This window comes from Amphiura filiformis, chromosome 12, assembly GCF_039555335.1.
Source record: "Amphiura filiformis chromosome 12, Afil_fr2py, whole genome shotgun sequence".
Lineage (NCBI taxonomy): Eukaryota > Metazoa > Echinodermata > Ophiuroidea > Amphilepidida > Amphiuridae > Amphiura > Amphiura filiformis.
This window is the reverse complement of record NC_092639.1, coordinates 39,431,583-39,458,717: the sequence shown is the minus strand read 5'-3', so window position 1 is coordinate 39,458,717 and position 27,135 is coordinate 39,431,583. Positions and strand designations below refer to the sequence as shown.

General features: G+C 37.9%; 1 pseudogene; it reads left to right on the top strand.

Moving 5' to 3' along the window:
• The window catches only part of LOC140166175 (cytochrome P450 20A1-like), a 38,525-nt pseudogene extending 15,727 nt beyond the window's left edge, over positions 1-22,798 (top strand).
• Positions 22,799-27,135: the final 4,337 nt, after the last annotated feature.

Here is a 27,135-nt window from a genome sequence, read left to right as displayed (position 1 = left end):
AGAAAATATTAGTTATTATACGCATGCATATTGCATTTAGGCCTAATAAGAAAATGTATTATTTTGCTTCCGAGCGCATCAACTCCGACAGTGGATGTTCTGCGCCCCAGCGCAGAAATGATCCACCGTTATTATAATACGAAAATCTATTATTTTACTTCCGAGCGCAGTAACTCCGACAGTGGATGTTCTGCGCCCGAGCGCAGCAATGATCCACCGTTACATATAAGGGACTGCGCCCGGGCGCATGAACTCCGACAGTGGATGTTCTGCGCCCGAGCGCAGAAATGATCCACCGTTATTATAATACTGAAAATCTATTATTTTACTTCCGGCGCAGCAACTCCGACAGTGGATTCTCTGCGCCCGAGCGCAGCAATGATCCACCGTTACATATAAGGGACTGCGCCCGGGCGCATGAACTCCGACAGTGGGTGTTCTGCGCCCGAGCACAGAAATGATCCACCGTTATTATACGAAAATCTATTATTTGCTTCCGAGCGCAGCAACTCCGACAGTGGATTCTCTGCGCCCGAGCGCAGAACATCCACTACCGGAAGTTCTGCGGAGGGGCGCAGGAGCTCCACTGGTGGATGATGTACATACATGTCTAAAGCTGGTAGCACTTCAGACAATAACAAGGAATCATGCACTCATGCACTCAATTTCCTAATTACTATTCCAATTGATGCTTTAAGGTAGTACTACACCCAGTGGCGGCGCTATATGGGGGGGGGGCGGCAAGGGGCATATTATTTTTATTTTCCCCCAGTTTGCTCCTCACTTTTGAGGCAAAAAAACCCCAAATTACGTATATTTCCACTTTTTGCAGCAATTTTCATTTCCCCCCAATCCCCCCAAACAATCCTGGTGTCACCACTGACTACACAAAAGTTTTGTATATTAGGGGCAAGGAATCCAATTACTTCACTGAAATTTCAGTGATTCAAGACAAGTGGTTCATATAAAAATGAGGTACATTCTAGCGGTACCTCTTTTCTTATCATAAATAATGTACCGCTTGTCTTGAGTCACTGAAATTCCAGTGTAGTATTCCTTGCCCCTATAATATACATAACTTTTGTTACCAGTGTGTTATTATTTTTTGATAATAATGCAATAATAGTCACAAATTTATCACGGGGTGTAGTACCACCTTAAATTGATCTTATTTCTTAAGTATCTGTTTCTCTTTCAGTAAGTTTGCCTAACCTGAGGACACCCTAGTATCACCATGCTTGCCTTTGTAATATTTGCCGTCACATTTGTGATACTGCTCATTGGTGCTGTTATTTATCTGTACCCTGTAAGTAGCCCAAAGGATTGTTTTAATACTGTATTGACATCATGTAATGTTTTTCAACAAAGGCAAGGGACTGGTCTATCGATATGCTTGAACAAACCGCTACACTGTTTATTTATTTATTTATTTATTTATTCTTTCTTTATTGAGGGTTATACTGCTTCAGTGACAAGCACTGCTTTTCAAGCAGGCCCTCATTGATACATGTTATATAGCAACAAAATATATTACGATACACAATATTTACAAAGTATCATACAGTATTTACAATGTATTTACAATATATTACAAATAAGTATAATGGTATCATCAACTACAAGATTTTATAAATACCATGATTCAAAATACAGAAATACAATAATTATATTTATATTTATATACAAAAATCAAGCAAGTAAATGAATAAAATATAGATAAAGACAGGGTTAAATTTCTTTAATTTTTGATTGAAATTGGCCTAAAGTCATATTTTCCATCTGAGCTCTTACTGTCGGTGGCAAAGAATTCCATGCATAGGCTGTCCTGACATGAAAAGTACGTTGACCTGAATTTGATTTAAATTTTGGTACAATCAATGTATTAGAAGTATGATTTCTAGTTATATGATTATGGTTATCATGAACAAAATCAAATTGAGAAGATAAGTATGATGGATATTCATTCTTTAAACATTTGAAAACAGTCATTAATAGAGTATTATGCCATCTTTGATCAAGTTTAACCCACTGCAATGTATTCATTAAATCATTAGTTGGTGTCCTTATATCTGCTGAGAGAATTATTCTAGCTAAATTATTATGAAGTAATCGAAGCCTATTATGGTACTCTACACTAAAATTTGACCAGACCATGCTTCCATAATCAAAGTGGGGAATAACAAGAGCATTGGATAACATTACAGTGGTTTTGTATGGAAGGAAATGTTTTATACGTTTTATTATGCCAGTTCTTTTGGAAATAGTTTTACTAACATTATCGACATGAGCTGACCAAGACAGCTTGCTATCAAATTTCACACCTAGATATTTAAACTCATCTACTCTTTCAATATCATTGTTGTTATATTAAATGTACATTGTTGAACTTTTCAAGCATTTTGTTTGTACCAAAGATCATAAACTTAGTCTTTTCAACATTTAAAGTGAGTTTGTTTACTTTGAACCATTCAGCTACCCTACTTAGACATGACTCCATTTGAATTTTAAGATCAGATTCATTTTTAGCTTTACACATTAAAGAGGTATCATCTGCATACATTACAGTTTTACATTCAGACACAGCATTAGGTAAACAGTTAACAAAAATTATAAACAGTAAAGGACGTAAAATTGAGCCCTGAGGAATACCAATATCAATTGGCCTAAAGTCAGAAAAAGTTGAGTTAACATTAACAGTTTGTTCTCTGTTGTTTAAGTATGATTTAAACCATAATATTTCATCCCCACATACCCCATATTGTTTAAGTTTCCTAATCAGAATATCATGATTTACAGTATCAAATATGCTTTGTTCAATGGCTTTCTTGTACTATATATCGAATATGGTGGGCGATTTAAAATGCATGTGCCTTGAGCAAACTATGATGCTTGCGCACACTGCAGGGCAAAGAAGAATGCCATAATTTGTGCGCATACTGCCGGGCAATGACGTCACATGTCAAGGGGTCTATACTGCATCTAATTAAAAAAATCTACAAAAGTAGAAAAAGGTTAGTGTCGTCCTAGAATGAATCAAATAGGAAAATACTTTGCAATCAATATGCAAATCTCAAGAGGACTTGTGATGGAAGGTATTAATTTCGTTTCACATTTGCCTCCCTCCTCACTTTCTGGGATCAGTCCATATTTTTCAATTTCTAATTTTTTTAAAAACTTAATATAAAATAATTTAATATAAAATTTAATTTAAAATACTTTAGTAAAATGTTAATGCCGATAAATAAGTTCATTTTTAGTCAGCGTGCATCACTTGCAGCAGTATTTGCTCCGTCAGAGTCATACTTGTGGAACTCTAATCTTATGTCTTATCATTTTCCTGGCAGATGCTGAAGACTACTAGCAATGTCAATTTTACATGAAACCTGCTGTATTTGGTCAATTTAACTCACTTTTCCAAAAAAGTGGGGATGTGAAACAAATGTTTAATTTTATGTGGCTTAATCTGCATAACAAGAGCCAATCAAGTTTTTAACCAAATCTCATTTCTGCTTTGATTTATTTCCTTTACAGGGCTCCAAAGGAGTGACCACAGTCCCTGGCCTGGATCCATCAGATCCCAAGTATGTACTTGTATATTCTGCTTCTACATGTATTTGCATTGGGCTATTATATTCCAGTTGAAATCCATACACACCCTATGGAAGACATGCCTTAATCTTCCACACAGGGAGTGAATGTCAAATGGGGTTACCTGAATGCGTGATTCCATTTGAAATCTATACCCACTGTGGGGGTGTATGGATTTCAACTGGAATAGCATTCCTTGATATGTGATGCAATCTGATCTAACCAGACCAGACATGGCAATTGTGAAATTTGAAATATATAGGCAATAATGGTTAGCAAAATAAAGTTGTCAACAATGCACATGGATGAAACCCATTTTATCCCCAAGTTGAAATTATTAGTTCTTGGTTGTGTTGTTGCCATGGGGCCAGTGGCGGCGCCAGGAATGTTTTTTTTGGGGGGGGGGGCAAAGTGAATTTCAGGGGGGCAAAATCAACAAAATTTGTGCAAAATTGCCGCAAAAAGTGGTATTTTTCGTAATTTTTGGTTTTTACTGGGGGGGCAACGGGGCAAGAGTTCTGACTGGGGGCATTTGCGCCCATGCCCCCATGGCACCACCACTGCATGGCGCTTGTTGTTCAGAACAAACCAACTGACGAATAGGAGTTGTCATATGAACGAGTTGCCAGTAAGAGTTAAGAGACTAATGTTAGGGTTAAGGTTGGAGTGGCAACCACTATTCTAAAGCTGAGTTAGCCTAATTTTTTTTTTCTGGTGCGACTTTGCACTGCGCAATGAAGCAAAACGGTAGTCAAAGCGGCAAGCGGCAGGAGAGTATGAAACCTAGCATTAATTTGTTTTCATTACTCACTCCAGGGAAGGTAATCTGCCAGACGTAGGAAAGGCTGGTAGTTTCCATGAGTTTTTGACGCATCTACATACAGACTACGGACCTATCGCATCTTTTTGGTGGGGAACAAAGTTAGCTGTTAGTATTGCATCACCAGAGCTGTTCAGAGAACACCAGTCTGTTTTTGATAGACCACGTAAGTATACCATGTAAGGGAGACCACACAAGGAAGAGCGTGGCCTTATTGTTAGAGTACTTGGCTTTGGATCATGTGGTCTTGGGTTCAATCCCCGTGGTGGCGATTTGCTGGGATATGGACTTGAGAAAAAGGTCTGAAATTGATTAACAACATCTGTAGATTAAATTCAGACTTGCTCTCCCCATTGTACATTTAGAATGGGTAAATGAACCATGTAAGTACCCCGTTCTTCAGAGGGGATGTTAAGCCGTCAGTCCCATGTAAAGAGGGCCAGTCATGCATCTCTTGCAGTCAGTTTAGAAAAGAGTAGGGTGTTAACCCTGGCTGTCTCAATCCATTCTGGTAAGTACGGGCATTGATGTGTACTACGGTGGCATGCATGGAGGATGTTAACTGATTATGGTGTTCAACATACAATAACACTTTGAGGTGGTATTCACATTAAGCGCTATACAAATTTGGTATTTGTTTGGACTTATGAACTCAACATTTGTTGGTATTGTTGTTTTTATAATCAAATACCTCTTTGAACTTGCAGGACGCAGTCCTATATGTGAATACCTTTATGACTTCCCACTCCACTTCACATTACAACTGCCTTTAATAGTGACGATTGTCTTTTTTGAAGACTGTTCTTGTTAAATACCTCTTTGATCAGGCAGGACACAGTCCTATATCTTTTTACATATATAGACTGTCATATGTGAATGTGTTTAGTATTTAAAAATTTTGAGTTATGATTATTATAAATATGTGATGCTATCAAGTAAAATCAGTCGGAAATCCGAGTTCCGACTGATTTTGCTTGATCGCATCACATATAGTGAACTGTGCCAGTGGGAATTTGACCATTTTAGTTTAAATTGATTTTTTGCAGCTGAGGCGGTTGGTCATTTTAAACCATTGATTGGAGAGAACAGCATTGAGTTTGCCAATGGTGCTGAGGGACGAAGCAGACGCAATATATACACAAAGCCTTCAGCCATGAGGCCATACGATATTACATACGAACATTTAATGAGGTTAGAGTCTAGAAACTATGCACTAAAATGCAGTCACCATTTCTGAACAAATTTTAATCTGTACCCAGAGCAGCCAGCACACGTTAACATTGAAAAAAAAACACACACAAAAAACCAGTGCATCCTGGCTGGATTCAAACCGGTGATCTTCGTATTCCAAGCACAACCAACTGAACCACAGAGGCACCCTGGAGAATAGCGGAAGGTGTAGAGGTCTATCTATACTTATAGATTTCAATCTTCCGCTCTTCTCCAGCGTGCCTCTATTGCTCAGTTGATTAGAGTGTTGTGCTTGTAATACGAAGGTCGCTGGTTCAAATCTGGCCAGATACACTGGTTCCACATTAATGTGTGCTGGCTGCTCTGGGTACAGATTAGACTATGCCATAGTCTATTTTTGATAAATAAAAGCATGTTAATCATGATGAAAGCATTCAGTTGAACTCGAAATTATACTGATATTTATTACATCATATACTAGTATAAAACTGTTATGAAAAAGTTTATATAATTATATTATTAGTGACAGTAAAAGTAAAGTGTACGTAGGCTTATATTATTGAATGCAACATAAATTATCATAATGTCATAATTGTATTGGCACTTCACTGAACAATTCTGATTTTAAAATCTGCAAGTTCATTAATCGCGAAATTCCAGGTTAAAAATAGACTATGGACTTCCAATTTTGAACGGGATTTTGAGTGGGCAAAGTCCCTGACACTCACACTGTCAATCACACTTGTTTATCAATCACATTTAACCGCAAGCAAATACAATACGCGCTCATGCACTTAGTGACGCGTTCATGCAATTACACAACACAATGGCGGCAGACTTGTGTACCATGTAGTTATTAATGGTAATGAGGTACCCGGAGGATTTAAACCATAACGAGATCTGTGCGACCAATCACAAGCCAGATCCATTTAAAGATGCATTACATCATGGCCAATTTTAGTAGGCCAGATTTCCGACAATCTCATCCATAGAAGCTCATAGACAGCCGTGTTAAGCATCTCTGACCGCAATCCAATGTCAGTAGTCCACTTGGGAAGCTAACAAACAGAGGGTGTAGGGTGACTAAAAAGATCAGATGTGAAAATCTATCAATTGTGCACACATTAATTAAATCAGAGTTTTAAGCTCAAATACAATACCCAGAGTATATGCAGAATGGGCAAGTGGACTACGGGGTAGTCTAGGTACAGATTAAAATTTGTTCATCCTATTAATCCAGAGAACTAAGTATAATAATTTCAGTCACTGTTTCTGTATGTATATGTATGTGCTAATTTGGTTCAAGTTTTGTAATATAAATGCCAAATGTCCCCAAAGTATCACTACTACTGAACTCAAACTTGGTAGTAATGATAATTGGGTAGGGACCTATGAAGACCAGAAGGGTATTGCAGTCAAAGGTCATCTTGGGATCAAATATGCACTTGTTGGCTGCAACATGTGTCTCATTTCACATAATAGCTAGGAATAAATACCAGACTCATCTCAAGTGGAAGTCACTTCAAATCATCTGCAAGTCACTCAAACTTTCAGGAGTCTACGAGTCTGTTATCAGGTCAAAGGTCAAATAGATCACGACCTGATACAGTCACTCACTCTCTGATGAAAGATGGAGTACCATCTGAAAATTCCGAGGTAGGAATTAATTCCTTGTGTTTGGATCAAAAGTTTAAATCAAAATCAAATAAAAGGATAGTTGATTGGGTTGTGCTTGAAAGATTTTACAATTACTTGTACGAGAAGTATAGGGTGTGAACAGTCCACTATCCAGGGCTAGAATACTTTGCTATATCTCAAGGTTTTGAAATTTAACCAGAGTTGAGAATAAAAACAATATCCCAAAATCTAAATTGATTGATTGATATGATTGATTTGATTGATTGATTGATTGATTAGGTCAGTTGATTTATTTTTATATGTTGATTGATTGATTGATTGATTGATTGATTGATTGATTGATTGATTGATCGATCGACCGATCAAATTGACTTATGATTGATTTGATTTATTGATTAATTGATCAATTTTATAGTTGGCCAATGAGCTGGTGAGCAAGCTGAAGGGTCTTCCAAAGGAGGAACACATTCCATTACAGGGATACTGCAGAGCATTGGTACTTAAAGCATTTACAAGAACATCATTTGGAGATTACTTCAAGGATGACAAAGCTTGCTTGGAATTCAGGAACAATTATGACATTGTAAGTATAGTTTGTCTGACAAGGGGCAGTCTGCAGTGAACGACTCTTTTCAGAGCCACCAAACCTTTTACATTAGCAGATAGGCAAGATCTGCTTGTTCTCTGTTGACAAGGGACAGTCTTCAGTGAACGGCTCTTTTCAGGGCCACCAGTAGGCAAGGGGCGGCCTACATGTCTCATTCTTAGGTACTTTATCCAAAAGAAGTCAGAGCTACTCCTGACGAAAGCTTGACTGTTCTAAACTTGTCTGACAGTGACCCTGCTAAAAACTTACTAAGTGTTATGAACTGTCTTTATGTCTGTTTGATGTTCTCTGCACAGTTTTAACACATTATTCATTATTATGGATCTATGATGTCTGTTGATAATGGTATAAATTAAAACAAATCTTAAGCCATATTGTAACATTTCCATTAGAAATAGAATTGTATTTCTTTTCTGCAAAATGTTAGTTTTCACTGTCAAATATGTCCCCATTTAATTTTGGTCTGAACAGATGAGGCAATACAAAGAAAACCACTAATTTTATACTAGCGCATTATGACGTTAATGCGAGCCACTCCGTCGAACGTTACTAACCTCATGCAGTTCTGTTGATGTGCCTGTGACCTTCCCGCACCCCATTTTGCAGTGCTCCTCTTCAAAAAGGAATACAACTAATGTGGAAAATTGGGATAGAAGAACACAGAGGCATAAAATAAAGCACTTTTCAGAGTTGGCAAAAGTTGTTTTGTCATGTTGTGATTTATGTGACTGCAAGATTCAATATAAAAAATAGTACAGGAAGTGGAAAAGGGGGGAAATTGCTCGCCCTATCCTATTTGCAATGGCCCGTTACTCCGATATAACAATTTTTTGGCCTAACTGACACTAAATTCACAGACTTGGTTAAAGTCTAAGCAATCAAAATCCTGCATGTTGGCAAAAAATTCAGTAGTCTTAATTTCACTCCTGTGTCTTTATGTTAATAATGGCATGGTCATAATGGAGAATATTATGAAACACCTTTGCCAAAAATATCAGAATGCATAGACTCAAATTAGTTTATGATTTTGTGGTTGATTGTTCTAGCATACAAAAATGCATATTGTTGGTCATTGTTTAACAAAATTAAATGTTAAAAACTGTTTAATATGTACAACAACATCAAAAATTTAGGTTTAAAAAGACAAAACAACCAATGTTTTGGGAGCATAAAACATCCCTATTACTAGGTAAAAACAAGTAGCACTAGCAACTGGCACTGTAAATGATTTAATGAGGAAGACAGCAAAAGAAAGTGACAAGCATAGAATGAAAAGAAATTAGAATAATAATATAAAAACATACAAGGGAAAAATCAATTGGGTGAGAAAAACAGACATGTGCAAGTATAAAAGGCCAACCAGGTCAATAAGGGAAAAACAAAGCTATGGTCAGCCAGTCTAGTCAAAAGATCAACAAACAACAAAATATGAAGCAAGGGAAATTTTTGAAAAGCCTATAACAAAGCCAAAGGCTTTAACAAAAAAATGGACCACTGTTAGTACCATCCGTCACCCGAAACTGTACAGCCCACCTAGGTGGGACATCCAGGACATATTGATTTAATGGAATTGAACTAGATTTCATCTGGCAAGTTCTTGATTAAACTCATTTACTTCTGTATTTTTCTGACATCAGAAGTAACTTCAGAGCTAACATTTTGGTAAGAAGTATTGTCATGGACCGCCCAGCCGTCATCCGTAGATTAATCAAAGTATCCTGGACTATGTTCCAGTCACTCAGTCCTCCCAAGATCATTGACGACATTGTGGTAAAATGGCAAGCGCGCTAGTTCATAGGCAAAAATAGGACTTGCTTGACACTCAACACACTTATACCTCGGTGATAGTATTCTCGTTCTGGGGATATTTTTGTTGAAAGAGTGAAACTTGTTTATGACGTGTGGCAAAAGTGGTCATGCTGGCTGGCTTTCTGATAAATTACACAGTTATGCAAAGGCTGAATACATGGTTTCAGTAAGGATTTACAAACAGTTTGTGTCTTTTTTATTTTCCTAATGTTATTTAGTGTGTTCATGAACTGGAGCATAGTATTGCACATGGACTTCCTGAGGAAGGCACAGAGCGGGACAAGGCTTTCAAACAAGGTAGACATTCCTTATTTTAAGCTCCCATATACATGTAGTTTTTGTCAGACTATTTAGAGCAGTGATTCCAACCTTTTTTTTTTTTTTAACCCTAGGGCCACATTGCAAAGTTCAGATAGATTGACATGCTGCATGTAGTGTTATTCATAATGCTATTTTTTGTATGAAAAGGATTTTATGGACTGCATGTATTGGACATTGTTGAGGTCCGCATGTGGCATATGACCACAGATTAGCAGACTGGTTTAGAGCACGGTAGTGTGGAATTCCCTTTCAACATCACTACCAGATTCCTGTTACGGCCACCTGCAGAGGTCCACCGTCGCCAAGGTACTTGGCTGGTTCTGTGCAGTACCAGGGGAGTAATAGTACCAGTGCAGCTAGTACCACTGCAGAAGGGTCCTGTGCAGTAGCAACATTGGTACTGTGTAGGTACTCAGTGTGTACCCATCAGATACCTTGGCGACGGTGTACCTACGCATGAGGCCCAAATAGGAATCTTGGGGTATGCATGTAAGTATGTAAGTTTAGAGTTAAGATTAACAGATCAGGTTATAGTAGTTTGAAACAACAGAATGATCACCTTTTGAATATTGGGAAGATGTTATTACACAAGTTGATGGTAAACAACCTGTATCCAGAGACTTTTGAAAAATCTAATTCAAAGCAAAGGTCATTTCTTCATCAGCAGCTATTTACAGAATCTGAGCAGGTATAACATCAGGGCCAGTGCCCTCAGATAATGGTTTGATATGTTTTTGCATGTTTTTCTATTCTCTTGTGCAATTTTTGGCTCAAATGATTAGCTTTATTCAAACCTTCGCAATTTTTCTCAACATTTGGACACAGCAGCAGTACATTCATCTCTGTAAGAAAATACATCCCAGTCAACATGCATTTGTGCCATAGGACAAAGAAATGTTATCAGTGGATACACTTGTTGTTGCATTGGAAATTAGTCACAGTTTTCACACCATCTTTCAGCCCGAGGCCAGTTGTGGTCAACCATCGATGCCATCATCGAGGAGAGACGTAACAACCCTCCACCGCCTGAGCGTCAACTATTCATTGATGTTCTACTGGAGAATAATTTCCCAGAAGCTCAAATCAAGGGTGATGCTATAACCTATGTCATTGGTGGATTCCATACAACTGGCAATGGTGAGTAACTGGTTATTTGTGGAATGTCTAGGGTGTGCGCTCTTGTAGCAGCAAAGTCCCTGATTTTTTGTTAAATGGTTTATGGAATGATGTGGGGCCGTAGTGGTCAGCACCAACCTGTAAAGTGTGCTGAGGCTTGTGGATGAACATCTAGGCGTTGTGCCTGTGCGTGGCACACTATTAAGTCACTGCATTTTTTTAAAAACTTGATGATGAAAAATAAATAAATTAATAATTGTTGGCATTTATTCATCAGCTTTCACTGTACCAAAGCGCTTTACATTTATTCCACTGTCGTTAGAATATGTCAGCAGTCATACAATGCCCAAGGCATGCTCATGTCTTTGGGCAGCGCTGACAATATTCATAACAGCTCCCCATTTCACCCCTAGGTAGAGAGAGGCAAGTGAGGTAAAGCACCTTGCCCAAGTGCACAACATGATGACACCGCAGGGCTCAAACTCGCAATCCTCCAATTGCGAGACAGAGCCTGTACCGCTGCGACACCTTGCACCAATCAGAGATGCAGCTTATTGTTTATGCACACCCACATATACTTCCCCGCACACCACTATGTGTAAACGCACCAACTGCGGACGTTGACCCACCATATTAAGTGCATACTTATTAAAAATTTTCGGTTTACATAGACTAATTTTTCACTTCAGAATAATCTAATTGAACAGACAGTAGTTGAGAGTATAACACCATGTTGGATTTTGCAGTGGCAGATTCAAATCAGTGCTTTAATGCGATTGCATCGCCAGCGTATGGATAAATTGCCCTTCTACAATGCGTGTATATACTGTATATGCCATGTTGGATTTGGTTAATTTGTGTGATTTTAATCTGTCACTGCGAAATCTTTACTACTCTCAACTCGAGACACACTATTAACTCAATTGTTTCATGTTAATTCTATACCTGCCACAGTACTGGTGTGGGCTCTGTATTACATGGCTACTCATCAGGATATGCAGGAAGAGCTACACCAGGAGATAGACAGTGTGTTGGGTGATGATGAAGATGTAGACTTTGATCATATTGCGCAACTTGTGTGAGTAGCACATTGTGTTAGCTATCCACCCGTCCACCTGTTATTTTTGACAGGCATGCTCCTGGGAGGCCAAATTAATGCCTGTGACATATACTTAATTCTAAAACAAGAGCAGACTAATAAATCAAGGCTATATAGCAATAGCTATATGAACTGACTGAATCTCCAGAAGGTGCAGAGGTATCTGGTTTATGTTTTCAGCTGTGTCTTAGCTAGCCACCCGTCTGCCCACGGTCATTTTAGATGGGGAGTTTGCTCCTGGGATGGGCAAAATTAATGACTTTGATAGATGCTAAATTATAATTGTATGTGTTGAGAAAGGCTATTGACCTTTTTAAAACACCAGACTTGCAAAACAAGGCCATATCAACACATATTTGAACTCTTTGAACCCCCAATGGGCTTTAGAAGTCCGGTCAAATTAGGATGGGCAATTTTATTCAAATGACGGGCAAACCTAAATTTCTAGCTAAGACCCTGGTTTTCAGGTCAAATTTGGACAGGGAGTTGTTGGTGAAAATGACAGGCATTTGTCAAATCCTAGCAGAGACCCTGGTGCACACCGATTACACCGATTACATTGTACAGCAGAGACACTAAAATCAATAGCCGGGATCGATACACGTGAATGTGGTATGCACAATTTGATATTCAGACGATAAATCTTTGGATACCGGGGTAGAAAATGATGAATATCTCCCGTAATTTTTTTATTCTAAAGAAGCCATATTTTTATGCTTGCACTTGAATGTTGAAAGGATATGATAGTCGTTGGCTTGCGTATTGAGAAAGAACCGTGCATATTGAGCTCAAAAATTCTGATTTTATATGTGCCGAACTATAGCGCAGCATAGGCCACTCGTGGAGGCAGTCTAAAAGCAGATGACCTCATGGCGCATACCATGCATGCTCACTGACATCTACAGAGGTCAGTTACCAGGCTATTGTCAATAGCCTTAGTCAGATGTCCTTCGCGGCCCATTATGCATCTCAAAACTATTAAACAGGTCGGAACAAAATGCCATGCGTGGCTGTGGATCAACCTACAATGGCGATTTCTGCCATGAAGATATCGGGGTGATGACACTGTGTGGTGTAGCATACTATAGGTATTTTAAATCATACTTGGCCAAGGTGGAATACTTGGCACACTTGTAGCCAGGGTCTTAGCTAGCCACCCGTCTGGCCGTCATTTAAGACGGCTAGTTTGCTCCTGGGACGGGCAAAATTAATGCCTTTGACAGATGCTATATCATAAATTGTATGTTTTGAAAAGCTAATTGCCCTTTTTAGTAGACCCAAATTGTAGAACAAGGCCATATCAGCACATATTTGAACTCTTTGAACCCCCAATGGGCTATAGATGTCTGGTAAATATTTTAAAGGTCAAATTAGGACAGGCAAATTTATTCAAATGACGGGCAACCCTCAATTTCTAGCTAAGACCCTGCTTGTAGCTCCGCGAAAAACACACACACATATAGGCCTAACACGGTCCAGAAAGATCGCATACACTTGCCTTTATTACACTGTGTACACTCTTAGACACCATATATCAAATGTGGGTCTACAGCGCTATCGGTGCCCTGTTAGGTACCGGTGACTCTTTCTATCAAACCTGGTGATGTAACAAGCATAATCATTCATATAGTGTTATGTTTTTTCATTTAAGGGTGGTCTTAACTCTGGAATTACGGAAAGTTTTGGGCCTCATAACTGCTCAAATTGTTGGTCTAAAGTATATAAAAGTATGTACATATGTACACGTTTTTGGCCCAAATGTTAGGGACCACATAACAAAATAATTCTTGAGTAAAATTGGTTTTTTAAACTAGATAAAAATATCCCATTTTTTTTAATGGTAGCTGGTCATATATGTAGCCAGGACAGTATGGTTGATAAATTTGATGCTTTTTTTAATAGGTACCTAAAGCAAGTTATAGATGAAAGCATCAGGACTCCTGTATTGGGTCTTTGGGCCGCAAGATTTCAACAAGATACTGACATTATGCTGGGAGGACATGTTATACCAAAAAGTGTAAGTATCCAGGGTGATTGCACTTTCGAAAGAAAAGAAATATATTATTGGTCCAGAAAAGAAGGGGATATTAGGTGTACCCTGGCCTCATGGAAGAACAGAAGATACCTTAAAACATCCACTGAATGAGTAACCCAGGCAAAAGAAGAAATAAAACAAAACAAACAAAACCAAACACCATGATGGTGATTTCTAGGGCATCCGAAGGAGAGAGCTTGCAGCATGATCTGTGTGTCAGTCAGTGTGTGTGGCTGTCAATATGTAAGACATTATGAAGCTTGTTCCAAAGAACTTAAAAGAACTGTTGCACAACAAGAAGGTACATCTTTCAACAGTAATGTCCCATACAGGAACAACCACATGTGATATGAGTCTGAATCTTTACCTTTATTGTGTAATATGTTTGTGTGAAAGAAAAACCATATGAAATAGAGGCTGGAGCAATTTGTTTCTGACATTTCATTCCATAGTGGCTAATTTTGGTGATTTTTGGTGATTTTTTAAAATTATTATAATTAGAGAGGGCGGCCTATCTGCTGTGCCCTAGCAGGACATCAGTCAATATGAGACATTGAATATTAAATGCGAGGATCCAGTGGATTCATGCCTGAGAAAATATATAATAATTAAAGAAATGAAGCTCAGACAAACTGGCATTATAATAAAGGAGAGAAAAAATCAGAACCGCTCGGATTTGAACCAGCGCGCACTCACGATTACATGTCGTTGAGTTCACCACCACACGCCATAACAGCTCATGGCGGATCTGCCGGCGAATTGAACATGTAGTGATTTTATTCTCTCGAAAATATCTCACGGCCAACGTCATTTTTTATTATAGTTAGAGAGGGCGGCCTATCTGCTGTGCCCTAGCAGGACATCAGTCAATATGAGACATTAAATATTAAATGCGAGGATCCAGTGGATTCATGCCTGAGAAAATATATAATAATTAAAGAAATGAAGCTCAGACAAACTGGCATTATAATAAAGGAGAGAAAAAAATCAGAAATTCGAACCAGCGTGCACATGTTCAATTCGCCGGCAGATCCGCCATGAGCTGTTATGGCGTGTGGTGGTGAACTCAACGACATGTAATTTTTCTCCTTTATTATAATGCCAGTTTGTCTGAGCTTCATTTCTTTAATTATTTTTTTTAATTGGCACATATATTTTAATGAAGATTACATGACCAGCCCAACGGGTCAGTTGCCTGATGAAGTCTGATGGTTTCAGACGCAACGTAGCAAGTTGCAAAAAATGTAAGTTCCAGTATTTGATTTAATTCAAAACTTTGTGATATTTTAATGATATTCTCTTTCATTTTGGTAAGTCTCAGTAGACAAAATTAGCTAATTAATTAATAATTAATTAGATTTGGCATATGGATATAAAGTTAAATTTTGCATTTTCCTATGATACCCCACTCACACACCAGTTTCCCTCTCCCCAGTGGCGTTGTCAGGGTTTTTCATTTAGTATATAATGGGGGAAGCTGGAGGCGACTTTCAAGGCAAAAAAATAATATAGCTAGGCCTATAACTATCATAAGAATATTAATGGAAACATATAGCTTGTTTCAAAACAATATGATAAGGAGATTAGCACTGGGTCCCGACATAATCTTTGTTGAGAAGTATAGCAAGTTCATTCATTGTTTATTCAAACGAATCGCCTATGGTAGAATCTTTTGTCTTGAAGTGTGACTAATAACCTATTTGACAAAACAAGAGGGATACAATTTAATGGAGTCGCTAATAACAAGCGCTTACACATACCTTTCTTTTGATTGCCCATTGATACATATGTCCCAAGTATAAGCGACATTTGTGTGGAAGTAAATTTGAGCAAGAAATCCAATCAATATTTCTGAACTTGAAGTTGCTGTTGCGGTTGAAGTGAATTTTGCAGTGTTGTCGGTCTTCAGGAAATTTCCTGATTTCAGGAAATTTTACTCGGATGATCCTGTACAAAAAATGTAAAGGCAAAGTACATGTTTCAGGATTTTTTTTCATTTCAGGACTATTTGACAACACTGACTGGCATCTCTAATTTTGGAAACTCTCTATTATTTTCAATTTGTCAGTAATAATATGTTTTATGGTTTAATAAAGTTATAAAATGATAAAATCTATTTCTTTTACTGCAGAAATTTAACATCAAAGTACAAAATATAATGAATGTCTGATTTAAACAACTTGATTTTATATTGGCATTCCTTCAAACCTGATTTTCTCAAAAAGTTGTTTGTTTGTGGTGCCCCACCTTACGCCACTATGGAATGAAACCGATGATTATAAGTAATAATAAGTATTTGATAATCCATCGACAATTAATTTTACCCGATATCTTAATTATCTTTACTGTCTTAAGTTGCTAGCCTCGATATATGGCATCTTAATTATCTTACCTTCACAGACAATAGTCCTGCAAGCATTGGGTGTGTTACTACATGATGAGAAACACTGAATAACCCAGAAAAGTAAGTTGCTAGCCTCGATATATGGCATCTTAATTATCTTACCTTCACAGACAATAGTCTTCCAAGCATTGGGTGTGTTACTACATGATGAGAAACACTGGAATAACCCAGAAAAGTAAGTTGCTAGCCTCGATATATGGCATCTTAATTATCTTACCTTCACAGACAATAGTCCTGCAAGCATTGGGTGTGTTACTACATGATGAGAAACACTGGAATAACCCAGAAAAGTAAGTTGCTAGCCTCGATATATGGCATCTTAATTATCTTACCTTCACAGACAATAGTCTTCCAAGCATTGGGTGTGTTACTACATGATGAGAAACACTGGAATAACCCAGAAAAGTAAGTTGCTAGCCTCGATATATGGCATCTTAATTATCTTACCTTCACAGACAATAGTCCTCCAAGCACTGGGTGTGTTACTACATGATGAGAAACACTGGAATAACCCAGAAAAGTAAGTTGCTAGCCTCGATATATGGCATCTTAATTATCTTACCTTCACAGACAATAGTCCTCCAAGCATTGGGTGTGTTACTACATGATGAGAAACACTGAATAACCCAGAAAAGTAAGTTGCTAGCCTCGATATATGGCATCTTAATTATCTTACCTTCACAAACAATAGGCCTCCAAGCAAGATCTGCGCTACTACACGACGCGAAGCACTGGAGAACCTCAGATACGTGTAGTTGCTAGCCTCGATATATGGCATCTTAATTATCTTACCTTCACAGACAATAGTCCTCCAAGCATTGGGTGTGTTACTACATGATGAGAAACACTGGAATAACCCAGAAAAGTAAGTTGCTAGCCTCGATATATGGCATCTTAATTATCTTACCTTCACAGACAATAGTCTTCCAAGCATTAGGTGTGTTACTACATGATGAGAAACACTAGAATAACCCAGAAAAGTAAGTTGCTAGCCTCGATATATGGCATCTTAATTATCTTACCTTCACAGACAATAGTCTTCCAAGCATTGGGTGTGTTACTACATGATGAGAAACACTGGAATAACTCATAAAAGTAAGTTGCTAGCCTCGATATATGGCATCTTAATTATCTTACCTTCACAGACAATAGTCCTCCAAGCATTGGGTGTGTTACTACATGATGAGAAACACTGAATAACCCATAAAAGTAAGTTGCTAGCCTCGATATATGGCATCTTAATTATCTTACCTTCACAGACAATAGTCCTCCAAGCATTGGGTGTGTTACTACATGATGAGAAGAATAAGTAAGTTGCTAGCCTCGATATATGGCATCTTAATTATCTTACCTTCACAGACAATAGTCTTCCAAGCATTGGGTGTGTTACTACATGATGAGAAACACTGGAATAACTCATAAAAGTAAGTTGCTAGCCTCGATATATGGCATCTTAATTATCTTACCTTCACAGACAATAGTCCTCCAAGCATTGGGTGTGTTACTACATGATGAGAAACACTGGAATAACCCATAAAAGTAAGTTGCTAGCCTCGATATATGGCATCTTAATTATCTTATCTCCACAGACAATAGTCCTGCAAGCATTGGGTGTGTTACTACATCATGAGAAACACTGGAATCACCCAGAAAAGTAAGTTGCTAGCCTCGATATATGGCATCTTAATTATCTTACCTTCACAGACAATAGTCCTGCAAGCATTGGGTGTGTTACTACATGATGAGAAACACTGAATAACTCATAAAAGTAAGTTGCTAGCCTCGATATATGGCATCTTAATTATCTTACCTTCACAGACAATAGTCCTCCAAGCATTGGGTGTGTTACTACATGATGAGAAACACTGGAATAACCCAGAAAAGTAAGTTGCTAGCCTCGATATATGGCATCTTAATTATCTTACCTTCACAGACAATAGTCCTCCAAGCATTGGGTGTGTTACTACATGATGAGAAACACTGGAATAGCCCAGAAAAGTAAGTTGCTAGCCTCGATATATGGCATCTTAATTATCTTACCTTCACAGACAATAGTCCTCCAAGCATTGGGTGTGTTACTACATGATGAGAAACACTGAATAACCCAGAAAAGTAAGTTGCTAGCCTCGATATATGGCATCTTAATTATCTTACCTTCACAGACAATAGTCCTCCAAGCATTGGGTGTGTTACTACATGATGAGAAACACTGGAATAACCCATAAAAGTAAGTTGCTAGCCTCGATATATGGCATCTTAATTATCTTACCTTCACAGACAATAGTCCTCCAAGCATTGGGTGTGTTACTACATGATGAGAAACACTGGAATAACCCAGAAAAGTAAGTTGCTAGCCTCGATATATGGCATCTTAATTATCTTACCTTCACAGACAATAGTCCTGCAAGCATTGGGTGTGTTACTACATGATGAGAAACACTGGAATAACCCAGAAAAGTAAGTTGCTAGCCTCGATATATGGCATCTTAATTATCTTACCTTCACAGACAATAGTCCTCCAAGCATTGGGTGTGTTACTACATGATGAGAAACACTGGAATAACCCAGAAAAGTAAGTTGCTAGCCTCGATATATGGCATCTTAATTATCTTACCTTCACAGACAATAGTCTTCCAAGCATTAGGTGTGTTACTACATGATGAGAAACACTGGAATAACCCAGAAAAGTAAGTTGCTAGCCTCGATATATGGCATCTTAATTATCTTACCTTCACAGACAATAGTCTTCCAAGCATTGGGTGTGTTACTACATGATGAGATACACACCAATAACTCATAAAAGTAAGTTGCTAGCCTCGATATATGGCATCTTAATTATCTTACCTTCACAGACAATAGTCCTCCAAGCATTGGGTGTGTTACTACATGATGAGAATCACTGGAATAACCCATAAAAGTAAGTTGCTAGCCTCGATATATGGCATCTTAATTATCTTACCTTCACAGACAATAGTCCTCCAAGCATTGGGTGTGTTACTACATGATGAGAAACACTGGAATAACCCATAAAAGTAAGTTGCTAGCCTCGATATATGGCATCTTAATTATCTTACCTTCACAGACAATAGTCTTCCAAGCATTGGGTGTGTTACTACATGATGAGAAACACTGGAATAACCCAGAAAAGTAAGTTGCTAGCCTCGATATATGGCATCTTAATTATCTTACCTTCACAGACAATAGTCCTCCAAGCATTGGGTGTGTTACTACATGATGAGAAACACTGGAATAACCCATAAAAGTAAGTTGCTAGCCTCGATATATGGCATCTTAATTATCTTACCTCCACAGACAATAGTCCTCCAAGCATTGGGTGTGTTACTACATGATGAGAAACACTGGAATAACCCAGAGAAGTAAGTTGCTAGCCTCGATATATGGCATCTTAATTATCTTACCTTCACAGACAATAGTCCTGCAAGCATTGGGTGTGTTACTACATGATGAGAAACACTGGAATAACTCATAAAAGTAAGTTGCTAGCCTCGATATATGGCATCTTAATTATCTTACCTTCACAGACAATAGTCCTCCAAGCATTGGGTGTGTTACTACATGATGAGAAACACTGGAATAACCCAGAAAAGTAAGTTGCTAGCCTCGATATATGGCATCTTAATTATCTTACCTTCACAGACAATAGTCCTCCAAGCATTGGGTGTGTTACTACATGATGAGAAACACTGGAATAACCCAGAAAAGTAAGTTGCTAGCCTCGATATATGGCATCTTAATTATCTTACCTTCACAGACAATAGTCCTCCAAGCATTGGGTGTGTTACTACATGATGAGAAACACTGGAATAACCCAGAAAAGTAAGTTGCTAGCCTCGATATATGGCATCTTAATTATCTTACCTTCACAGACAATAGTCCTCCAAGCATTGGGTGTGTTACTACATGATGAGAAACACTGGAATAACCCATAAAAGTAAGTTGCTAGCCTCGATATATGGCATCTTAATTATCTTACCTTCACAGACAATAGTCCTCCAAGCATTGGGTGTGTTACTGATGAGAAACACTGGAATAACCCAGAAAAGTAAATTGCTATTTCGACTGCTCAGTGCCAGAAGTGGGTAAGGCACCACATCAAATTTTGTCCTCTAGAACTATTGGTGTCCGGTTAGGTACCGATGACTCTTAACATCGCTCCCTGGAGATGTAATACATTGTATCAAGCATAATAATTAACATTTGCATAGTGTTATTGTTTTTTGTATTTAAATTAAAAAAACGAATGTACCTCTTTGGGCACCGATAGCGCTATAGGACCAAAAAAGATGTTGTGTCTAAGTGCAATAGCTATTGCATTTACCCACTTCTGGCACTGAGCAGTCGATTTGATTCATTTTCCAAACCTTAATATACGGCAACATACAGCATCATTAAAAAAACTTATAATGTGCAATTTGGGTTGTGCCCAGGCAGTGTGGCCTTTGTAAAATCCTTTTACATGTTCAGTCAGCATGTCAGGGTAAGTTTCTGATCTGGCAATGGTTAAATAATTCTGGTGGACATCATTTTAGCTCTGTGTTACTGTGATAATTGCACACAAAAAATAAACTGTTTGAATTTTTGATTTTACACTATTTTTGCCTTAAAGAAAGGTGACATTTTGTGTTTACTGGACCAATTTTACACTATGTGGGGAAAGGGTCAGAGGGTGAAATATTCTTTTAGAGGGGGTTAGTTTTTATTTGGGGGGGGGGTGAAATGTTGAATTTTCTTGGGGTGAGTTAGCAAACCAGCTCATTTTGGGGATCAATCCCCCTACACCCCTCCTTGCTGTCAGCCACTGATCATTCCTCATGAATATTCATGGTCTCAAGAATATTTAATTGACCTCATGAATATTCAATTGAATATTCGATTATGATATAGCCAATTGAATTATTTTCTTTTTCTCATCAGGTTTGATCCAGATCGTTTTAGTCCAGGGAACAGCAAGCAGAGAGACACAATGGCCTTCCAACCTTTTGGTTTTGCCGGCAAGAGAAAATGTCCAGGCTACCGGTATGCATATGCAGAGGCCACTGTACATTTAGCACTTTTATGTCGGGCTTTTAAATTCAATATTGTTAAAGGACAGGTAGTAGAGCCAGTATATACGTTTGAGATCAGCCCAAAACAAGAAATCTGGGTGACAATAGAAAAACGCTAGGATTTATAGGTACTGCTGTATGTGCTTACCATTGGCGGCACCAGGAATGTTTTCTGGGGGGCATGAGGGGGCCAAAATCAACCAATTTTGATATAAAATTGGATCAATTGAGCCCATATTTATTGGTCGAGCTATGAATTTTAAAATATTGGACGAGACGCAGTCGAGTCCAATATTTTAAAACTCATAGCGAGACCAATAAATATTGGTTGGGCTTAAAGCATCCAATTTTATCATTATTACATGTTGGATCCAATATTTTCACACACTTGGATTCATCAAAACATAATAATGGACAAAATTGCCACAAAAAGTGGACATTTTTTTAAACGAAATTTTGGATTTTTACTGGGGGTATCTGGGGGAAAGAGTTCTGACTGGAGGGCATCCCCCCTGTGGTGCTGCCACTGGTGCTTACAGAATTAGCAGAATGTGTGTTCACCAGGCATACAGCCAGATCAATGTAAAGATGTCACAAAAGGTAACTCGGCCATTATAAATATGCCTATAGCTTTAAAATTATTATCGTTTTTGGTATTTGAAAAGACCAAGAGAAAGAAAATCCAATTACGGTAATTTTGACACCTCATTTTTTACAATTGACCGAGTATAATTGTAGTCTTAGTGTAAGTTTGAAGGTGAAAAGTGCATCTTTGTATTGATATGAATTCAGTGCGAAAATAATGGTGTGTTTTATATGCCACAATGCTTGAACCATTGACCACTGTATTAAATGCGACTTTTAGATTCTGTGTTTTTTTTCTTTAAAAACACTGCTGTGTTGTTATATTAATATAAACTTGGATGGATTGAGCATGATACATGAATTTATTGACCGAGTTAGAGTTTTCAAATATTGTGTGAGACGAAGGATAAATGTGATATTTGAAAACTCGAGCGACACTGATAAATTCATGTATCATTTAAAGAATTCATCCAATTTTATCAATATTATGTTTTCAGAATAAATAGAAATATGTAAATACTTCTACTATCTGAGTGGTGAATTAATCGGACAGATATATTAATATGTACAAAGGTATTAAGATTCTCAGTTTATACATCACCGATTCAATGATTCACATGCACGCAATTTGTATAGCCATCACTCGATCGGTGAACTCTGAATAAAACCAGAGATCTCCGGTTTTATTATAAAAACTTAAATTTTACTGTAATTAAAGCACTTCAGGATTAGTCTTTCCGGTGGTATTTTAGTACACCAATGGGCATTACAATCATGCAAAAGGTAGAAATTCAAGAAAAATTGAGGGCGTCGCTGTGGAGCAAATTACACATTATGGCTTTCATTTTGTGTTCATTATATTTTTAAATATCACAAAACTAAATACTCAAACTGACAATGGGCTATTGTACTTAAGGTTGGTCTGAACCCTGGAATTATGGAAATTTTTCGGGCCATATAACTGCTAAATTGTTGGTGTAAAGTTTATGATTTTAAGTATACATATTTAGAATGGCAAAGACTTGATAAGTTCATATGTGAGGTCAAATTTGGGCCAAAATGCTCATTTTTGGCCCAAAATCCCAAAAAACGGTTTTTTGGCCCACTTTAAAAAAAAAAATTTTGGGCCAAAAATGTTTTTTTATTAATTTTTAAAAACTAGATAAAAATATCTGGGAGCTGTTTTTTTAATTTTTTTAAATTGTTATAAGAAAGATGATATGAAATATTATATTTACATAGCAAGAAAAATGGTTTCAAGTTGTATACTGTGTTTGCTAATTATATTCTTGATACTTAATGGTGCTATATATAGCTTTGAAAGCAAACAGCTCTTTTCTAGTGATGTTGCTAGGTTTTTTTAATGGTACATTATAGCTTTAAGCACTGTATCGAGCAGAATTTAAATGGAACATCAATTAATCTTAGGTTCCTTGTTATAAGAAAGATGATATGAAATATTATATAAAAATTTACATAGTAGCAAGAAAAATGGTTTCAAGTTGTATACTGTGTTTGCTAATTATATTCTTGATACTTAATGGTGCTATATATAGCTTTGAAAGCAAACAGCTCTTTTCTAGTGACGTTGCTAGGTTTTTTTTAATGGTACATTATAGCTTTAAGCACTGTATCTAGCAGAATTTAAATGGAACATCAATTAATCTTAGGTTCCTTGTTATAAGAAAGATGATATGAAATATTATATTTACATAGTAGCAAGAAAAATGGTTTCAAGTTGTATACTGTGTTTGCTAATTATATTCTTGATACTTAATGGTGCTATATATAGCTTTGAATGCAAACAGCTCTTTTCTAGTGACGTTGCTAGGTTTTTTTAATGGTACATTATAGCTTTAAGCACTGTATCTAGCAGAATTTAAATGGAACATCAATTAATCTTAGGTTCCTTGTTATAAGAAAGATGATATGAAATATTATATTTACATAGCAAGAAAAATGTTTTCAAGTTGTATACTGTGTTTGCTAATTATCAGTCAACAGTGTCTCAAACTGACAATGGGCTATTGTACTTAAAACCCCCTATGCCCTCCTATATAAGACATGACCTTAATCTTCCACACAGGGAGTATGAATTGCAAATGGGGTTACCTGTTAGTATGGGTCCATTTGGAAATTTTACTCACTGTGGGAGATTAAGGTCAAGTCTTTCATAGGAGCTCATAGGGGGTGTATGCATGGTTATAGCCCATTGTCAGTTTGAGGCACTGTTGACTGAAATTGATTCAGGAAAACTTGAGGAATTAATCAAACGCATCTCAGATATTGAAAGGTGCACTGTTCTATGAAATTTGTCCCCTAGGGACACTTTTTGAATTTTTTTAACATAGCTTATCATATTCTACACATTTTTTGTGATCAACAGACGTCAATTAGAAGTTGATTTCCATAGCCCCTTCTTCCAACTAAACTACTACATAGCAGCAAGAGAAATGTTTAAAGTTGTATATTATTGCTATTTTTGCTAATTATATTCTTGATATTTAAAGGTGCTATATAGCTTTGCTAAAATTTTGTATCATACCGGTAAATAAATAAATAAATAAATAAATTTTTGGATTTATAAAGCGCCTTTCTCCAGATCTTAAAGGACTCAAAGCGCTGTAAATTTGCTGCAACGGTGAATCATCACAATCAGGTCACATCAACTACGGTGCAGCCGACCGGCGCACACCTATCCGCATTTAGATTGTAACATCCACCAATTATCTGTGCAGCTCCCCAAATTCCATTGGGTGAAGGAAGTTTTGATAACCAAACAACTAATCACCGATTTTTTGCGATACAGGAGATCCCGGAGAAAACCTGCGAGAGCGAGCATGGAATCGGGATAAACCAAGTGCACATGAGTCCTTGGGCGCACCGGGCTTGAACCCGGGACCTCAGTGGTGCAAAGCGAGGGAACTACCGCTGCGCTAACTCGCCCTCCCGGTATTTGTGTAAACAGTACAAATATGGGTACCTTCATCTATTGGTGATGTTCAAGGTTATTACTGAGGTCAAAGGTCATTTGGAACTATTTTTTGGGACGCGGAAGTGTGCAGTACCGCATGCGGTACTGCACACTTCCGCCAGTCCAGCATGCGGAACTTCACCTTCCGTCACGCACTTCCGCATGCGGTACTGCACATCCCGACGTGCATTTCCGCATGCGGTAATGCAGGTCGGGATATGCAGTACCGCATGCGGTACTGCAACATTTTGGTGCATTTCTGCATGGGGATGTGCAATATTTTTGGTGTATTTTCGCGTGGGGAACTGCAATATTTTTGCTGCATTTCCGCTAGGGGATGTGCAATATTTTTGGTGTATTTCTGCGTGGGGAATTGCAATATTTTTGGTGCATTTCCGCCAGGGGATGTGCAATATTTTGGTGTTTTTCCGCATGGGGATGTGCAATATTTTTGGTGTATTTCCGCTAGGGGAACTACAATATTTTTGGTGTATTTCTGCGTGGGGAACTGCAATATTGTTGGTGCATTTCCGCTAGGGGATGTGCAATATTTTTGGTGTTTTTCCGCATGGGGATGTGCAATATTTTTGGTGTATTTCCGCCAGGGGATGTGCAATATTTTTCGTGTTTTTCCGCATGGGGATGTGCAATATTTTTGGTGTATTTCTGTGTGGGGAACTGCAATATTTTTGTTGCATTTCCGCTAGGGGATGTGCAATATTTTGGTGTATTTCATGGGGATGTGCAATATTTTGGTTTATTTCCTCGTGGGAACTGCAATATTTTGGTGCATTTCGCTAGGATGTGCAATATTTTGGTGTTTTTCCGTATGGGGATGTGCAATATTTTTGGTGTATTTCCGTGTGGGGAACTGCAATATTTTTGGTGCATTTCCGCTAGGGGATGTGCAATATTTTTTATAATAAAAGTTAGAAAGGTAATTATTTAGGCCTACTTAGATGCGGAAATACACCAAAAATGTTGCAGTACCCCATGCGGAAAAACACCAAAAATATTGCACATCCCCTAGCGGAAATGCACGAAAAAGGTTGCAGTTCCCCACACGGAAATACACCAAAAATATTGCACATCCCCATGCGGAAAAACACTAAAAATATTGCACCCCTGGCGGAAATACACCAAAAATATTGCACATCCCCATGCGGAAAAACACCAAAAATATTGCACATCCCCTAGCGGAAATACACCAAAAATATTGCAGTTCCCCCCGCGGGAAATACACCAAAAATATTGCACATCCCCATGCGGAAAAAAACACCAAAAATATTGCACATCCCCGCCGGAAATGCACCAAAATATTGCAGTTCCCACGCGAAATACACCAAAAATATTGCAAATCTCCTAGCGAAATACACCAAAAATATTGCACATCCCCTAGCGGAAATACACCAAAAATCTTGCAGGTCCCCACGCCGAAATACACCAAAAATATTGCACATCCCCAGCGGAAATGCACTGTAATTTCAGAGTACCGCATGCGGTACTACACATCCCGACCTGCATCACCGCATGCGGGAATGCACGTCCGGATGTGCAGTACCGCATGCGGGAGTGCGTGACGGACTGTCAGCGGAAGTGTGCAGTACCGCATGCGGTACTGCACATATAACAGTCGCTTTTAATACCTGAAGCCAGTATTGGAGCTACCTGAAGAATTTTTAAGATTAAAAAGAACCCTTTAATTTTTTGTGTGTGTGCATAAAATTTACACAATATACGAGCGGTCATATTATTATAATCAAGACAATAATTATGGAGGCACACGGAATATTTGGTGCAGTTACGCATTGGTTATAGGGCCTACTAGTGAAAATATTTTTTGCGCAGTTTCGCATGCGGTAGTGAACACGCTTTGTTGCAC